General features: G+C 36.8%; 1 long non-coding RNA gene across 1 annotated transcript in view; it reads right to left on the minus strand.

Annotated features, from left to right (window-relative positions):
- Positions 1–1474: 1474 nt before the first annotated feature.
- LOC141424174 (uncharacterized) overlaps positions 1475–19049 on the minus strand; it is a 45778-nt gene continuing 28203 nt past the window's right edge. Inside the window, exon 3 of the long non-coding RNA XR_012449121.1 lies at positions 1475–2856. This is a non-coding gene — a long non-coding RNA (uncharacterized lncRNA). The remainder of the gene's footprint in view (positions 2857–19049) is intronic.

Consider the following 19049-nt stretch of genomic DNA (forward strand, 5'->3'; position numbering starts at 1 on the left):
GTTGAGAGGTGAAGCCTTTAAGAGGGGAATAGGTCATAAGGACAGAGCCTAATGAGTGGGCTTAGCCCCTTTCGCAGTGGCCTGAAGAAGCTGCTGGACCTTTCTGGCATGTGAGAGCCCAGCTGGGCAACACTATCTATGAACCAGGAAGGAAACCTTCTTCATACATGAATCTGCTGGTGCCTTGATCTAGATTTTCCAGTATCCAGACTTCAAGAAATAAATTTCTTTTTTTAAAAAATAAATTTCTGTTGTTTGTAAATTGCCTGGCCTAAGGTGCATTGTTATAGCAGCCTGAATAGACTAAGACACTGTAACCCTGGAATATTAGCATTAGGATCTGTTGGGTAGGTCTTTCCTCAAAAATGAGCCATAGTATACTCTAGAGCTTCAGAAGTGACCATAATGAATGATCAGAAGTAGTTCATGACTGGAAACACAAGAGTTACTTGTGGGGGTTGCTTATAGTTTCTGACTGAGGGATAATCATGATTTCCCCCAATATATGAAAAGTACTTCTTTCTGGCAGTAATTTGGGATAATGGAACACTGGCATGGCTAAGTGCTCAGAAATTATTTTTAGATGAAGTATATAATGAAACAAAAATATACAATTTTTTTAAATTACTGAGATTAACTTTAAGCAATTAATTTTTTTTATTATTCGGGACAAATAATTGATGTATTTCACTATAAAATGAATTTGATTTGAAGCACTACTGAAAGTTGTGATGATGTTAATAAAGGATCCTTTTTCCTTCTTACATCTGTGGTGTATGTCACCTTCCTGCACGGCAACCAGTTTGCAGATCTGGCCAGAGGGAAAGTTACTGGGCAATAAAATAAAGAGGGTGTAAGTCAGTCCAGCTCTCTCTAAAACTTAGGAAATGAAACTTCCCTCCTGCTCATGAAAGAGGGCAATTGTGCTCAGTGCTACTTATCCAGTGCCAACAATCTAGTAAGCCCTCTATTCACTGCTGTACCATGGCTATAACAAGGTGACCTGGAGTTTGGGGCCAAGGTCAAGGGAAGGCCATTGCATGAAAAATGAAGCTACTCAGAATGAAAGAATCCCAGGAATGGGTGAGGTTACTCACCCACAAAAGTAACCTAATCCAAAAGATAGCACAGAAAAGCATTTTTAAATGGAATCTTGCTGGTCCTCTCAAGCTGGTGCTAGGATGCTCTGAAGTGTGACCTCAGAAATCAGCATTTGGTCACTAACATGCTGGTAAACTTCCCCTATTCCTTCTTCTCTGCTTTTAGATTTCCTCCTCCCCTCTTTTTCACTTCCTTCCACTGCCACCCCACCTTCAAAAGCAAGGACAAGACACCAGATATAAAAACATTATGGCCCTGCTATTAGAAACCTGCTCTGAAGTAGCCAGTCAATTTTCCCATCCTCAGCATCTTCCTGGTGCCTCCCTAAAAAGGAAGCATGTCAAACACACACCTACATGATGAAATTAGCTAGTCATTACATATAGTGAGTAATTAAAAAGGCCATTCTAGGGAAGCTTTTTTAAGATTAAAGGAATCGTTTTTTTCTCTTTATTCATATATTCATATGTACATACATTGTTTGGGTGATTTCACCCCCTCCCCGCTCCCCTTAAAGGAATCTTATATTTATAATATTTATTTGCTGTTTTATAATTTTTCTTATCTCAAGAGCTATGTATGGATACTTATAGCATGGGTGACTGCTATGCAGAGAGAGCACAAGGCAAAGGAATATGGGTTCAGAGTTATCTCATGTTCATATTCTAAAAAACAATAAATGACATTTCTCTCCCTGAATAGCAAAATTGAAACATTTCATACAAATACCACTTCAAAGATGTGAAAAGACTAGGTGTACTTTGAAGGAAGATTTAATTTTAAATAGGTAGCCAAAAGCTGCTATATGAAAGCAAAATGTTTACTAAGAAACACAAAAACCACAAAGTTAGGAATTATTCATTTACTTTTCTTCAATGTGTGGAAAGATGGAAGAGTTTCAACCTTTTGTTTTATACTTGTTGTGAAGAATTAATACAAGATAGTCAATTTTATACAAAATAATATTACACAATTACTTTTAAGAGAGTCGATTCCCATAGATCAATTTCAATAGGTCAAATAATGTCTTTTAATATGAACTCCTTAGTTTTATTAGTGTATTATAAATTATTTATCTTGCAAGAATACATTAGAAACAGAATTAGAATGTCTTTGGTTTTTACAGCTCATAGTATTAAGTTTAAATAGTATAAAGCATATTATGCAGAGAGAAATGTAAATGTGGCCTAAAAGAACATTTTTGAGTCAGTTTCACATTAAACATTGAAAAGTTGATTTATCTTAAAATAAAGCAAGTCACTACATCATTCTGCTACAAGCAAACATTTCTTTGTAAATAAGGATGCACTGACAATGCTTGAAAGTATAGTTCGTCAAAATCACAATAAGAAACCAAATATTATGAACATGTAAAATTCCATGTTTATTTAATATCCAGTACATAGCTGGTTCATTGAAACCAGACTTTGTAATGACACATAACATTTCTGATGAACATAAACAATTTCATACAGTTGAAATTCATCCTGTGTTTTCACATGAATAAAGATGTCATTATGTAAGCCTTTCAGCAATAAAGACCTTGCCTTGAATTGGCATGGCATCACTCAGTGCTTCAAGACAGAATAGGCCTCCATCCAGCTCTGGAGGAGAGATTAACAGCTCTGCATCAAGGAGCTCAGTGATCAGCATAGCCACTGTAAACTTTCCCTTGGCATCTACATTGACCTCCAGTGTGGCTGGTGTCATGGGCACCTTCTCAGAGGACGTATCTAGAGCTTGAGGTAGGAATTCCTAGGACAAAACATTATTTTTGAAATGTTGGCAAAAGCAATATACAGATAATGTAGGCTCACTCTAGTCTGGGAAAAGTATAAATTTTATGCCTAATAATAATACCAATGATTATTGTTTCTTTTTATAGTTGCTTATATATAATTATTAAAGTGAGATATCTGCCAAGCTTTATGTTAGGTATATTCACCAGCCCATAAATGAACACAAGAACTATATAAAATAAGTACTATCATTATCTCTGTTCTAGAGTCCAAGAAACCTGAATATGGTCTGACAGGCAGTAAGGGAGAGGAGCAAATGGCCCTTTGCATCATCAAACACAGCCCAGGTATCACTGTAGCAACCTGTGCCCAACATTGGGCAAACTCATCATTTTCTCAGAGCTAAAATTCTTGATATGTTTGAAAGATCTGTTTCTGATTTTTTACTAACATTTCCCCCCAATTTCCATATTCTAAGCCATAGCACAACATTCCTTTCTTGTAGGAGTATCCATGTGAGGGCTAGTTGGGGCTTCGAATAATGCTTTTTTTCTTTTTTTTTAAGAGACAGATATAGGATCTCTTCACCCTTCCTTTTTTTCTATTCCGGACTATCCATCCTCAGACTTCTTGATTCATTTTTTTTAGGCCAGATTAAATTGGTTTTCTGCTACTTCCAGCTGACTGCACTGATTATTTTAAAGCTGATTTATAAAATTTTGTGATTAACTAGGGGATACAAACAATAACCACTAATACTTGTTAAGTAAAAGGATAAAAGCATTGCATATCTTTTTTTATAGGATACTATTTATTTTTTCAAATAAAAGTTCAGGAGGATCCACCTACATTTGGTTCAGCCAGGCAGAAAACATTGTATACCTTAGTTGTAGTATATTCTACAGCACATTTTTACAATAAATCAATGTCAGATGAATTTTCCTGCATTTGATACTAACACTAGCACATTAGAAATAACCATTGGTTCTTGTAAGATAAGGTCTCTGTGCTATATGTAGTTTTTATCATGTTCAGAGGGTTCCAAAATCTAGAATTTTAACTGGGGACTCAACACAGAATAAAAGGAAGAATTCCAGGAAAGAAAAATAAGGCATTTCTGGAGAAAGTGAGATAGTCAAAATATTTTTTAGGACTTTTCAATTAAATTAAGCAAGCCCTACTTTCTAACATCCCCCTCATTAATGATTGAAATTCTATCTCCACTGCTTGTCAGTTGTGTGATCTTAGACAAGGTTTCAGCTTTCTAAAGTTACCATATTTTTTCAGCCATAAAGTTAACATTTTAAAATCCATCTTGTAGTATTGTTTTTAGGAGTAACTATAACAATGAATGTGAATGGCCTAATACTATGCTTGACACATGATACACAGTTCAACTGATTTTAATTCCTTCCCTGTTTTCCCCTTCCCCATTACCTTATCCTTTGACAAAAGAATAACTCCGAAGACTTCTCCTTAAAACACAAATACTGCATGATTTTCACTTGTATGTTGAATATTAAAAAGCTGAGCTCACAGAAGTAGAGGTCAGGGAGGATAGGAGAGAGGGATAGATGGGGAGAGATTGATTAACAGGTACAAATTTATAGCCAAATAGGGGAAATAAGTTTTGGAGTTCTATTACACAGAGAGTTGTTGAAGTTAGCAATATTGTATCACATAATTCAAAATAGCCAGAAGAGAGGATTTTGAATGGTCTCATCACAAAGAAATGATAAATGTTTGAAGTGATGGATAATCTAAAGATTCTGAGTTGATTAATACACAGTGTATAAATGTACCAAAACATTCCAGCGTTCCCCATAAAGATGTACAGAGTGACTGGGTATGAAGTGAGGCAAGGAAAAATGCTTTCAGAGATTAGACTGAAGTCCTTTTAAAAACTGAAATATAATAATTATATACCTTTTGATTGCTTTCTTATTATTCTGACATGTTTAACAGGTTCTGAAACTTATGTCCAGATTGGCAACTCAGATCCAAATATATGGTTCTCTCTTCTGTTACTTGTTACTGCGAGCAGTAGGACCACATCAATATCTTTCAACTAGGCTGTCCTATACAGAAAGCATTCCCTCCTACTTTGATTTAGAGGTTCTGGTGAGGAGTCACAGCTGTTAGTGAAAGAAATGCTTCCTACAAGGTTGTAAGTTTCCTGAAGGCAACAACCATGACTTATGAATATTTGTTTTCCTCACAGAACTTGAATGTCTAAATAATTTGCTTTGGGGTATCTGAAAAGAATTTTTTTATAATTTGGTAATAATTTAACAATTTATCAATACAAATGACTTGTTTTCTAAGGTGCAATCTGTTGCATAGTTCTTGAGGACCTATAGAGCATTGTGTACAGTCAAACCAATACTGTGAATGATAAAATGAAGACATACCACCCCCCACCAACACCTTATAGTATGATGGTGTTTGCTATGAACTATTCACTGGGCACCTCTTAAGTATCCCAGAAGGCATAAAGATTATGTATTTTTTGAAAAAAAGGAAAAAAAATTAAGGAAATCATTCACCTTGTTTGATAGAAAATAAAGCTTTGGAACCTTAATTACTCAAATCCATAATATTAATATTACCTATTGCAAATAAAATAGATGATTATTATACCCAATATTATTAAAGCAACATACAAAGGTCTTATTTAATCTTTACAGCATTGTTATAAGGTAGGGATTACTATGTCATCATATGAATAGAGTTAAAATTCAGAAAGATAAATTATTTTTCCAAATAACACACTTTTAGCCAAACTTTAACCCCAGAGTTCCTTTCACCACACTATCAGATTCTACTTGCCATGTTATTTTGCCTGAATGTCAATGCAAAAGGAACAAAGAAAGGGATAAAGGTGTAGACTAATCACCATCTTTGACCTAAGTCGCTTTCTGCTGAAAGCAGTTTTTTTCTCTTAACAAGGGATCTTCTAAGAAGTATCCTGATAAAGAATGTATTCAATAAAGTGAGTCTTCTCACTGAACATGCTTGGGCAAGAATTAGAGCGATTTTCTAAAGGTTTTTAGTTCATGCTTGGTTTTCAGCATGTCCTTTTTGTACTCTTTAATGTCTGTTTTCAAACGAGCAGTGAGGAATCACTTTAAGGGCTAGAATCACTCTAGGGTATCTAACAGGTGCTGGAACTTATGCCCAGGTCAGCAGTTCAGAGCCAATGATGCATGGTCAGTCCTCTCTTCTGTTACCTGTGACTGTAAGCATTAAGACCAGACCAATATTTTTCAACTAGCATGCCCTACCCTAAAACCATTGCTCCCTAACTTGATTTACAAGTTCTGGTGAGGAATAAACTGGGATTGTTCTGTTGAGAACTAGCAGGACAGTCCCCATTATTTACACCAACAACATGTGGTCCATCTCTTATACCATTAGAGGTATGACAGCTGGACATAAGCAACCAGGTGAGCTGGGACAGGATACATTCCTTAAAAACAAAACAAAATTAAGTTTGTGAAAGATGGGATTAAGGTAAGCAACAGAAAGAACAGCATAGAGATGATTATACAAATTTGGACTAAATTAGAAAGGAGAGAAATAATAGAAAAATGGGTAAATAGCTAAATATGACAGAAAAAGAGTCAAATGTCAAATGTCTTAACTTTGAAGATTTAAACCCTGAATAATAACAGTGAAGGGCAAAGCAGAAAACAATTATTCAGAACTCAGTTATTCTTAATTAGGACTTTTATTATATTTAAATGTTTTAAACCTTGTCTGTAGGTATTAAGGAAAGATGTCCAAATCGGGTAAATTCAGAAATGTCTAATATTCTGTTTTCTAGAATAGATCAAAGATGTACCACAATAGTACATCTTTGGAGAGGGTCCTTTCTGTTTGGTTGTGCCAGACATTATGTATTTCTCACTTCATTCACCCTGCTTGCTCTTATGAAGTGTCATATTAATAAGATTAAACACTTTTATTTCACTGTTCTTTGTAACAGTGAAACAGGGTTACTAACTTAACCCTCACTACAAACTTCTGAGATGTGGTCTATTATGTTCACTTTACAGATGAGAAAACTGTGTCATCGAAAGTCTGACAGCTTTTTCCAGGATGTCCAATAAATGAATGAACTTAGGTTCAAGTTCAGGCAGTCTTCTTTAAGTCCTTGCTCATATCCACCACAGGACAATTCTTGCTTATTTAATGCAGTTAAAATATTTTAGTCATCTAAGAATAAAACTTCAGAACAAACAAAGCTATAGTTATATTTGCAAGTGTTTGGTGGGACCCTACCTGATCCCCCAAACTGTTTGATAGTATAAAACTGGCTGAAACTCTAATCCACATTGGTACAAAAATTATATTGTTGAAAATAAAAGATGATAACATTCTTTTATCTACATAAAGACAATTATTTCAGAAATATAAATATTTCAAGAAGAACTTAAGAAATGTACTGTTTTAAGTGGGTTTGTTAAAAAAGCTAAGTTAGGGCTAAATATGGCACTTCTTTGCAGTATGTCTAGTTCACAAATAACAACTCCTATACTCCTAGCACCATTTCTGGGCACTGCAAATATCATTTATATTAATGAAAATGCTACTTCAGTAGATGGCATTTTAGAAAAAGGAAGCAGAGGCTGTACTTTGGAGCTGAACATAAACATAATTGGAAAAGGTGATGATGAACTAAACCATATTTATACAAGCATTTGAAATAATGGCTCCTGAGTCCTAAGGAATATTTTCCCCTTTAAATGGAATTATACACAGTACCCTATTGGTTCATTTCTTGGTGTCTTATTCATGCTATAAATCTCCTTGCTAGATAGGAAATCTAGTTTGTATCATCACTGATTTTCAAATCAAGCTCATCTCTCATGCTAGATGCTTAGGTGAAATAAAATTTAAGGATTCCTTGATTTGTTTCATTATATTTTGGTATTAATATTACCACCAGTGGCAATTAGAATGATAAACTTCTAAACACAGGAGAAGGTGTGTGTGTGTGTGTGTGTGTGTGTGTGTGTGTGTTTGTAAGAGAGAGACAGAGAGACAGAGAGAGATTTTTTTCATGCATCTGCCCAACCCAACCAGAGCCTATTGCAGTGATGACAAAAATTTTGGCATAAAGACTACTAAATGTGCTTCAGGGGAAAAATGAAAATTTAAAATGAAATGGACTCTCTCTCTATTTACCAGTCATAGAAAACCCAAACTCATTTCAGGCTTCTTGAAAAGTAATGCAAAGAAAGATTTAACATCTCTTATAAAGTGTATATGTACGGCTGGAATGCTGAGTATCAGATATGGAAGGGGGTGGGAAAAGCAACTTTTCTATACTTTCCAGGAAAAACAAAAACAAAAACAGAACATTCTGACTGCATTAGTCTGCTCAGGCTGTCATTACAAAATATCATAGACTAGGTGACTTGGACAACAAAATTTCATTTTCTCATAGTTCGGAGGCTAGAAAATCATGTTTAAAGTACCAAATGAGGACCTACAGAGATGCAAGATGGTGACTTGAACGCAGCCACAGACCTTCTGACCTCTGTGATCCAGGGACTTTGACAAGAAGCTGGAGACTTGCTTGAATGAGGTAAAACACCAAGGAGAGCTGAAACATCAGCACTTTGAACCCCTAGCTCCTGGGAGGCCTCTCCATGCCACCATATACTAAAAGAATAGCAGGTGCTGCTCGTCAAGCCCCACACCATAGGCCTGTGGAGCAGCTGCTCCATAAGCCATGGGATCTCGGATCCTCTGGCCTTGCTCTTCTGCTCCACCAGGGCTGTGCTACCCCAAACTCCCACCCCTCAGACCTGCAGGATCTCCATGGGATGAGACCTTAAGGCCAGGGATCCACAGACATTCATGATCTCCGCCAGGCCACGCCCCTCACAGTCCTGCACAGCCCTGCAGGAGCTCCCTTTCACTGGGCCACACTTCCCAGCCCTGCATGATCTCTGTTTTGCCGCCCATGCCCCCAAAGTCTGCACAGCAATGCACAATATTCACTCTGCAAGGCTGTGCCCCTAAGGGCTGCCAAGCTGGGGACCCACATACACATGATCTCCGTTCTGCTCCACCATGCCTCCCCTCCAAGCCTGTCAAGCCAGGGATCCATAGACACACAGGATCTCCACTCCATTGGCCTATGCCCTTCAGGCACACCAAGCATACACTCCAAAGACCCACTACTTCATCTCAGCTAAAGGCCTCCACCTGAAGGCCTGTGGGACCCCACCCACCATCCACTTGCCACAAGAAGGCTCCAAACCTACCTAAGAGACACACACGGACAGGTCTGGATGCTAAAGAACTAGCATCAGAACAACTAAGACTGCAATTCTACTGCTCCAGAGCTGGTGATTTTTTTTTTAAGTTTTTTTTTTTTCCCTTCTTTAAGGGATTTGCTGCCTGGTTTACTGTTTGATTATCCACCATCTCTACCATTTTTTTTCTCTTTGCCTCGCTACTCTCTTCCTTTTATCTTTCCATCTCTCTCTTTTTTATCCTTCTCTCTTGGTTTTGTTAGTATTAATATTGCTAACCAGCTAAGACTAAATTACACACAGTTCAGAGATAGAAACATTACCTAGTGGAAATATGGGAAGAAGAAAAAGGGAAGGAAACTATTCCCCCCTAAAAAACAAAGTACTACAGGATTTAGAGTGAAATGAAGAAAACACATATCCAGACCCAGACTCCAACAAAACAAAGATAAACTATACCAAGGAACTCAATGAAGCCCACAAGAACATTCTGAAAGAAGAAATCCTACAAGTAATTCATGAGAATTTCATAGAGATGTTACTAGACATGGTCAACCAAAATGTACAGGAGGCACTCAAGAAATTCCAAGAGGACAAAAATAAAGAATATGAGAAAACACAAAAATAAATAAATGAAATCATAGAAGCCCTAAATAAATGCCAAACTGAAACTGAGACCACCAAAAACAGAGAGATAAATGAATTAAGGTCAAAAATTGACAATATTAAAGAGGAAGTAACCCAACATATGGAAAACCTCAGAAAAAAGAATGAAACAGAAATACAAAACAAAACAGAAGGCCATTCCAGCATCATAGAACAAACAGAAGACAGAATCTCAGAACTTGAAGATGAAATGGCAATTAAAGGAAAAACTTAAGAACTATTAGTTAAACAACTCAAGACCTGTGAAAAGAAATGCAAGAACTCACTGACTCCATCAAAAGACAAAAGCTGAGAATCATTGGCATTGAAGAAGGAGAAGAGGTGCAAGAAAAAGGAATGTGCAATATATTCAACAAAATAATAACAGAATTCCCATCAAAATTCCAATGACATTCATTAAAGAGATTGAAAAATCTACTGTTAAATTTATATGGAAACACAAGAGGCAATACTCAGTCAAAAGAACAATGCAGGAGGTATCACAATACCTGACTTCAAACTATATTACAAAGCAATAACAATAAAAACAGCATGGTACTGGCACAAAAACAGACATGAAGACCAGTGGAACAGAATAGAGGATCCAGATATGAAGCCACACAACTATGAGCAACTTATCTTTGACAAAGGAGCTAAAAATATACGATGGAGAAATAGCAGCCTCTTCAACAAAAACTGCTGGGAAAACTGGTTAGCAGTCTGCAAAAGACTGAAACTAGATCCATGTATATCACCCTATACCAAGATTAACTCAAAATGGATCAAGGATCTTAATATCAGACCCCAAACTCTTAAGTTGATACAAGAAAGAATAGGAAATACTCTGGAGTTAGTAGGTATAGGTAAGAACTTTCTCAATGAAACCCCAGCAGCACAGCAACTAAGAGATAGCATAGATAAATGGGACCTCATAAAACTAAAAAGCTTCTGTTCATCAAAAGAAATGGTCTCTAAACTGAAGAGAACACCCACAGAGTGGGAGAAAATATTTGCCAATTATACATCAGACAAAGGACTGATAACCAGAATATACAGGGAACTTAAAAAACTAAATTCTCCCAAAACTAATGAACCAATAAAGAAATGGGCATGTGAACTAAACAGAACTTTCTCAAAAAAAGAAATTCAAATGGCCAGAAAACACATGAAAAAATGCTCACCATCTCTAGCAATCAAGGAAATGCAAATTAAAACCACACTAAGATTCCACCTCACCCCTGTTAGAATAGCCATCATCAGCAACACCACCAACAACAGGTGTTGGCAAGGATGCGGGGAAAAAGGAACCCTCTTACACTGTTGGTGGGAATGTACACTAGAACAACCACTCTGGAAAAAAATTTGGAGGCTACTTAAAAAGCTGGACATCGATCTACCATTTGATCCAGCAATACCACTCTTGGGGATATACCCAAAAAACTGTTACTCCAGAGACACCTGCACATCCATGTTTATTGCAGCACTATTCACAATAGCCAAGTTATGGAAACAGCCAAGATGCCCCAGCACAGACGAATGGATTAAGAAAATGTGGTATCTATACACAATGGAATTTTATGCAGCCATGAAGAAGAACGAAATGTTATCATTCACTGGTAAATGGATGGAACTGGAGAACATCATTCTGAGTGAGGTTAGCCTGGCCCAAAAGACCAAAAATCGTATGTTCTCCCTCATATGTGGACATTAGATCAAGGGCAAACACAACAAGGGGATTGGACTATGAGCACATGATAAACGCGAGAGCACACAAGGGAGGGGTGAGGATAGGTAAGACACCTAAAAAACTAGCTAGCATTTGTTGCCCTTAATGCAGAGAAACTAAAGCAGATACCTTAAAAGCAACTGAGGCCAATAGGAAAAGGGGAACAGGTACTAGAGAAAAGGTTAGATCAAAAAGAATTAACCTAGAAGGTAACACCCATGCACAGGAAATCAATGTGAGTCAATGCCCTGTATAGCTATCCTTATCTCAACCAGCAAAATCCCTTGTTCCTTCCTATTAACGCTTATACTGTCTCTACAACAAAATTAGAGATAAGGGGAAAATAGTTTCTGCTGGGTATTGAGGGGGGGAGCGGGAGGGGGTGGAGTGGGTAGTAAGGGAGGGGGTGGGGGCAGGGGGGAGAAATGACCCAAGCCTTGTATGCACATATGAATAATAAAAGAAAAAAAAATAAATAAAAAGTAAGCAAATAAAGTAAAAAAAATAAAATAAAAATAATAATAATAACAGAAAACTTCCCAAATCTAGAGAAAACTGTGCCCATTCAGGTACAGGAAGCCTCCAGAGCACCGAACAGACCTGACCAAAATAGAACTACCCCATGACATATTATCATTAAAACAACAAGCACAGAGAATAGAAAAAGAATGTTGAAGACTGTAAGAGAGAAAAAACAAATAATATACAAAGGCAAATCCATCAAAATCACAGCAGACTTCACAACAGAAACATTAAAAGCAAGAAGAGCATGGAGTGAGGTCTTCCAAGAACTGAATGAAAATAACTTCAATCATAGGATACTTTACCCAACAAAACTATCATTCAAAATAGATGGAACAATAAAAGTCTTCCATGATCAGCAGAAACTAAAACAACATATGACCACAAAGCCAACACTACAAAAGATTCTCCAAGGAATTCTGCACACAGAAAATGAAAGCAAACAAAACCATGAAAGGGCAGGCAAAACCAAACCACAGGAGAAGAAAAGGCAAGAAAGCAAAGAGTAACACTGATTCAGCTACACACAATCAAACCCTTAATCAACAAAGACAACTACATGACAGGGATCACCACGTACCTATCAACAGTAATACTGAATGTTAGTGGACAAAATTCCCCCATCAAAAGACACTAATTGGCAAACTGGATTAAAAAGGAAGATCCAACAATCTGCTGCCTACAGTAGACCAACCTCATCGACAGAAATAAACACCGGGTGAGAGTGAAAGGCTGGAAGAAGATTTACCAAGTCAATGTCCCCAAAAGCAGGCAGGGTAACAATACTTATCTCGGAAGTCTACTTCAAGTAGAGTTCTTCAATACTTGAAGTAGACTTCAAACCTACTTTGATCAAACAAGATAAAGAAGAATACTCCATACTAATTAAGGGGAAATACATCAAAAGGAAATAACAATTATCAACCTATATGCACCCAACTTCATAATCATACTCTGAAGGGCATAAAAGCATATATAGACCCCAACACAGTGGTAGTGGGAGACTTTAATACCCCCTTATCACCAATAGATAGGTCATCCAAACAAAAAATAAAGAAATCCTAGAACTAAATCACACCATAGATCAAATGGACTTAGTTGATATCTACAGAATATTTCATCCAACTTCTGCACAATATACATTCTTCTCAGCAGCGCATGGAATCTTTTCCAAAATTGATCATATCTTAGGGCACAAAGCAAGCCTCAGCAAATACAAGAAAATAGAAATAATCCCATACATTCTGTCTGACCACAATGCATTAAAACTAGAAATCAACAACAAAAACAGTAGTAAAAAACACACAAACAATTGGAAGCTGAACAATACATTACTCAATGATGAATGGGTCACTAATGAAATAAAAGAGGAAATTAAAAGGTTCTTGGAAGTTAATGAAAATGAAAACAAGACCCACTGGAATTTTTGGGACACAGCAAAGGCAGTCCTATGAGGAAAGTTCATAGCCATGGGTGCATATATCAAAAGAACAGAAAGATCTCAAATCAATGACCTAACACTACAGCTGAAACTCCTAGAAAAACAAGGACAAACAAACCCCAAAACAAGCAGAAGGAAAGAAATAATTAAGATAAGGGCTGAAATCAATGAAATAGAAACAAACAAACAAAAAAAACATGTAAAGAATCAATGAAACAAAAAGCTGGTTCTTTGAAAAAATAAGTAAGATTGACAGACCCCTGGCAAACCTAACTAAAATAAGGAGAGAAAAAACTCAAATCAGTAAAATCAGAAATTCAAAAGGAGAGCTAAAACAAACACCACAGAAATCCAGGAAATCATCAGAGACTACTTTGAGAGCCTATATTCTAATAAATTTGAAAATCTCAAAGAAATGGACAGATTTCTAGAAACTTACAACCACCCAAAACTGAACCAAGAGGATATTAATCACCTGAATAGATCTACAACACAAAAAGAAATTGAAGCTGCCATCAAGAGCCTCCCAAAAAAGAAAAGTGCAGGACCTGATGAATTCACTGCTGAATTCTATCAGACATTTAAAGAAGAACTAATACCAACCCTCCTTAAACTGTTCCATGAAATAGTACAGGAAAGAACACTGTCTAACTCATTTTATGAAGCCAAAATTACTCTCATCCCAAAACCAGACAAAGACACTTCCAAAAAGGAGACCTACAGGCCAATTTGAACATCGATGCAAAAATCCTCAATAAAATAATGGCAAACCGAATCCAACAACACATCAGAAAGATCATTCACCATGACCAAGTTGGCTTCATCCCAGGGATGCAGGGGTGGTTCAACATATGCAAATCTATAAATGTAATATAGCACATCAATAGAAGCAAAGACAAAAACCACTTGATCATCTCAATAGATGCATAAAAAGCCTTTGACAAGATCCAACACCACTTCATGATAAAAGCTCTAGGAACACTAGGAATAAAAGGAATGTACCTCAATATTGTAAAGGCTATATATGACAAACCTACAGCCAACATCATACTTTATGGTGAAAAACTGAAACCATTTCCCTTAAAATCAGAAACCAGAAAAGGAGGTCCACTCTCCCCACTCCTATTCAACATAGCACTGGAATTTCTAGCCAGAGCAATTAAGCAAGAAGAAGAAATAAAAGGAACACAAATATGTAAAGAAACTGTCAAAATATCCTTATTTGCAGACAATATGGTCCTATACCTTAAAGACCTAAAAAACTCTACCCCAAAACTCTTAGACACCATAAACAGATACAGTAAGGTGGCAGGATACAAAATCAACCTATAAAAATCATTAGCTTTTCTATATACCAACAATGAACAAACTGAAAAGGAACACATGGAAACAATTCCATTCACCATAGCCTCAAAAAAAAAAAAAATCAAATATTTAGGAGTAAAATTAACAAAGGATGTGAATGACCACTACAAGGACAATTACAAACTCCTGAAAAAAGAGATCAAGGAAGACAACAGAAGATGGAAAGATCTCCCATGCTCATGGATCGGTAGAATCAACATGGTAAAAATGGCTGAATTACTGAAAGCAATCTACATGTTTAATGCAATTCCCATAAAAATCCCAATGACTTTCATCACAGAAATTGAAAAATCTACCCCAAAGTTCATTTGGAAACACAAGAGACTGAGAATAGCCAGAGCAATAATCAGCAAAAAGAGCAATACTGGAGTTATCACAATACCTGACTTCAAAATACATTACAAAGCAATAGCAATAAAAACAGCATGGTACTGGCACAAAAACAGACATAAAGACCAGTGGAACACAATAGAGGACCCAGATATGATCCCACACAATTACACCCACCTCATTTTTGACAAAGGTGCCAAAAATATACAATGGAGAAAAGACAGCCTCTTCAACAAATGTTGCTGGGAAAAGTGGTTACCCGTCTGCAGGAAACTGAAACTAGATCCATGTCTATCACCCTGTACTAGTATCAACTCAAAATGGATCAAGGACCTAAATATCAGACCTAAAACTCTGAAGTTACTACAGGAAGGAGCAGGAAACACTCTGGAACAAACAGGTATAGGCAAAGACTTCCTCAATAGAACCCCAGCAGCCCAGCAACTAAGAGAAAGGATGAACAAATGGGACTTCATAAAATTAAAAAGCTTCTGCACAACAAAGAAATGATCTCTAAACTGAAAAGACCACCCACAGAGTGGGAGAAAATATTTGCCAGCTATACATCAGACAAAGGACTGATAACCAGAATATACAGGGAACTTCAGAAACTAAACTCTCCTAACATCAATGAACCAATTAAGAAATGGGCAACTGAACTAAACAGAACTTTTTCAAAAGAAGAGATTAAAATGGCTAAAAAACACATGAAAAAATGTTCGCCATCTCTGGCCATAAAAGAAATGCAAATCAAAACCACACTAAGATTCCACCTCACCCCTGTTACAATAGCCATCATCCAAAACACCACCAAGTGCTGGCGAGGATGTGGGAAAAAAGGAACCCTAATCCACTGCTCATGGGAAGGCAAGCTGGTGCAACCACTCTGGAAAAAAATTTGGAGGCTTCTTAAAAATCTAAACAGATCTGCTATATGATCCAGCAATCCCATTCCTGGGGATATACCCAAAGGAATGTGACACAGGTTACTCCAGAGGCACCTGCACACCCATGTTTATTGCAGCACTATTCACAGTAGCCAAGTTATGGAAACGACCAAGATGCCCCACTACTGATGAATGGATCAAGAAAATGTGGTACTTGTACACAATGGAATTTTACTCAGCCATGAAGAAAAATGAAATCTTATCATTTGCAGGTAAATGGATGGAATTGGAGAACATCATTCTGAGCGAGGTCAGCCAGGCTCAGAAGACCAAAAATCGTATGTTTTCCCTCATATGCGGACTTTAGATCTAGGGCAAATGCAGCAATATTGTTGGACTTGGATCACAAGAAAAGGGGAGAGCACATATGGGAGATATAGGAATAGGTAGAAAACCCAAAACATGAAAGGGTTTGATGTCCCTCTCTAGAGGAACTAATACAGAAACCTTAAAAAGACAGGTTATTACTAGCAAGGGGATCAGGAACCAATGTAAAGATCAGTTAGAGTTGAATCAACGTGGGTCGTAACACATGGGTACATGAGAGCAACAGTAGGAATCTTTCTGTATAGCTATCCTTAACTCAACTAGCAAAAACGCTTTTTCTATTATGCTTATGTCTTTTCTTCAACAAAACCAGTCACAAGGGTTTCTGCTGAGGGTTCTCTTACTGGCTTTCAGCCTGTCACATTTTGCTATGCATTGACATGGACTCTCTTCAGTGTGTGAATGTGGAAGTAAAGAGACTTGTCTTCTTCCTGAGGACCCCCACCTTGATGACCTAATGTAACCATAATTACTCCCAAAGGCCCCATTCCTAATAGGATCACATTGGGTTATTAGGGCTTCAACACATGTATCTTGGTAGTGTTAGAAGTTGGAAGGGATCACATTTGGTTCATAGTACTGAGCAAAAATTAGTTCCAGATATTCCAATGAGTAAAATTTGAACTTATTAGCCTAAGGTTTTTCTGAATTTTCCTGCAGTTGCATGCCTCTTTGAGAGTTCCATGTCTGGCCTTAGAAAAAGCACAAACTTTTCAGTTAGATATGCCCAACATACATCATCCAAGAAACACCAGCAAAAAGTACAATGGAGAAGTAATTACCAGAATGATCTAAGAACTCTTGGAGTAACATGAAAATCCTATGTAGCCTGTGGACGGTCTCTGAATTAGATAAAATAATCAGTTATCAGTGGCAATTTCCACTCTCTCTATTCTGGCATAAGCTAATACTTTTCTTACAAAATTAGATGTGCTCAGCCACAAGGACACTAACTGTAAAGAATTACTTTGATGGGTACTTTCCTGGATCAGGAAGGGTAGGAAGTGGATTCTTAGGCTTCATCTAAGTGGTTTTTGGATTGAAATATGCTTCTAGTTTTTGTTTGTTTGTTTTGGGGTTTTTTTTTGTTTTTTGGGTTTTTTTTGGTAGTAATAGGGCTTGAACTCAGGTACTCATGCTTACTAGGCAGGCACTCTACCACTTGAATCACCATGTTTTATATTGGATATTTTCAAGATAGGTTCTTACAAACTATTTGCCCAGACTGGCCTTGAACCATGATCCTCCTAATCTCTGCCTCCTGAGTAGCTAGGATTATAGACATGAGTCACTGGCACCTGGCTTCTCTAGTCTTGTTCTTGAATAAGTATTTTCATGGCATCCTAGCATTCCCAAACTACTGAAGATGTAATAGTTAATGAATCTGTATTCCATGAGAAAAAGAAGTTTCATATTCTAAAGGAGATAGACTTCAAATGACTACAAAGGGTGCAATTTCCACTAGAACAATTTGTCATAATCTGATCCTTAACTATTCCCACTGCTACTGTATCTCCCGAAAGTGAACGTTGTTCATAGTCCTTATCCTGCCTTCTGGCACATTAACAAACTCTTCACAATCTCAAAACAAGCAATTTAGGACAGAAATTATCCTTCCTTCCTTCCTCCCTTTTTTCTTCTTTGCCTTCTTTTCCCCAATACCTAAGAGTCTTGTCCATAAAGGTCTGTTTGAATGAATGCATGGAGATAACTAAAGTGAATGATTTCTAGACAGTGATACTTGACTATCAAAAATTACTATCATAAGGAAAGTAAAAAAATAATAATTCTACTACTAATTAAAAACATACAGCCACCTCATGACATGCCCAAATGTTTCCTCATATAATGGGCCTTTCTGGGTCAATCTCACTACTCAGCATAATTTTTAAAAGAATACTGGTCTCCACTTTCATATTTCCATATCCCTGCCTTACATATATGATTCCATGTGAATTAAAAAGCACATTCTCAACCCAAAAGTTTAGAACCACTAATGTTAGGTTTCACTGACTAATTCCATAAAGTTTTACAATAAAATCTATCTTGCAGCACTCAAGCACTGCATGTTCTTTCATGAGCCCTTATGTTTTGGGAGAAAGTGACCAGTCTGTTACTTTTCAGGTAATATCTCTGAGAGATTTAAAATACTTCTCCCTGTAGTGGAACGTAAACTTATGTGATTTTAAAACATGATATTTATTATTAAAGAAACCACTCTTCCAGGAGGAATGAAAGAAAGAAAAATCTCCTATTTGCTCTTAGCCAGGGAGGTCATGCTCTTGTCCTTTCAGAGTGGGCAAGAATCAACCACATTGCTATTAAGTCCAATTTAATTCTCTTGGTCCTAGAGTTATTTGATTATAATTATGTCCTTGTACCACCAACAAAGAAGAAAAAAATATATACAAAGTAAGGCATGTGCCTTGACAAAACCAAGTTCCAAATAATCCCAAGCTCTTAGTCTTTCCATGATTATTATATCTGTAAGGAGACAGACAGCATTAAAACAGATTTGAAGCTCCTGGTCATTTCTTCAAGAAAATCTGTTGAAACCAAAGAATCCAATAACACTTTCAATTTCTAACACCTCACTAAAATGTTTAATAATTTTTGCAAATGAATTATTAAAGTTGC

The sequence above is a fragment of the Castor canadensis genome, chromosome 6 (assembly GCF_047511655.1).
Source record: "Castor canadensis chromosome 6, mCasCan1.hap1v2, whole genome shotgun sequence".
In the NCBI taxonomy this organism is placed as follows: Eukaryota; Metazoa; Chordata; class Mammalia; order Rodentia; family Castoridae; genus Castor; species Castor canadensis.